The sequence below is a fragment of the Emiliania huxleyi genome, assembly GCF_000372725.1.
Source record: "Emiliania huxleyi CCMP1516 unplaced genomic scaffold EMIHUscaffold_474, whole genome shotgun sequence".
Classification (NCBI taxonomy): Eukaryota; Haptophyta; order Isochrysidales; family Noelaerhabdaceae; genus Emiliania; species Emiliania huxleyi.
The window spans coordinates 52,510-53,598 of NW_005198433.1; positions in this window are offsets into that span (position 1 = coordinate 52,510).

A 1,089-nucleotide genomic window follows, 5' to 3' on the forward strand; every position below is an offset into this window, starting at 1 on the left:
GACGAAGGCGACGACGCTTTCGACGCGCTCTTCGACGGGGGCTCGGGGTACGGGTGGGATTCCTCCTCGGGGGGCGGCGCCTTCTGAGGGCCCAACAGGAGAATCGTGCTTTTTGGGTTGGGTTGGGTTGTCGGCACGGGTTGGGTCGGTGAGTTGGGTTGTCCACCCAACCGACCGCGTGAGATAGGGTGCTGACCTTTTCTCGCCGAGGCTCGCCGTCACGGCGACAGGTTCCGCAGCGCCGCCGCCGCCTCCTCCTTGCCCACCGGCGTGCCGCTCGTCAGTAGCGCAACGAGCGGCTTCAGGCCGCCCTCCTTCACAATCGCCAACTCATTGTCGTCGTTGACCGACAGGATCCGCAGCGCCCCCGCCGCCATCTCCTTGCCCACCGGCGTGCCGCTCGTCAGCAGCGCAATGAGCGGCTTCAGGCCGCCCTGCTTCGCAATCGCCACCTTATTGTCGGCGTTGACCGACAGGTTCGCCAGCGCCGCCGCCGCCTTCTCCTTGCCCACCGGCGTGCCGCTCGTCAGCAGCGCAATGAGCGGCGTCAGGCCGCCCTCCTTCGCAATCGCCACCTTATTGTCGGCGTTGAGCGACAGCTTCTCCAGCGCCTTGGACATGGTCTTCTTGAGAAGCGGCCGCTGCTGATCCCGCTGGTCGACCATCAGGTCGCACAAAGGCTGGAAAGGGGTCGTTGCCAATTGAAAAGGAGCTGCTTGCCGAGCGCCGCGAAAAGGAGTTGCGCAGGCTTGTGGAGGCACGGATAATTTCTTGGCCTGCCTGTTGCATCCTCCTCCATACAAGGTACCACCATGCGGAGGCGCCGATGAGGACCACGGCGACTGAGCCGAGGCTGAGTGCGACGATGTTCATACGGCCTGATACTTGCGACGCCACAGCAACCGGCATCAGGGGCGGGCTGAGCGGCGGCGGGGAGGCTGGCGGCGGCGAGGGAGGCGGAGGCGAGGGCGGCGGGGGCGAGGGCGGGGCTGACGGTGGTGGCGGCGACGGAGGTGCAGAACGCCTATTCCCGTCAACCCGGACGCAGTGTAAATGCAAGCCTAAACGTTACCCGACCTCGCAAATCCC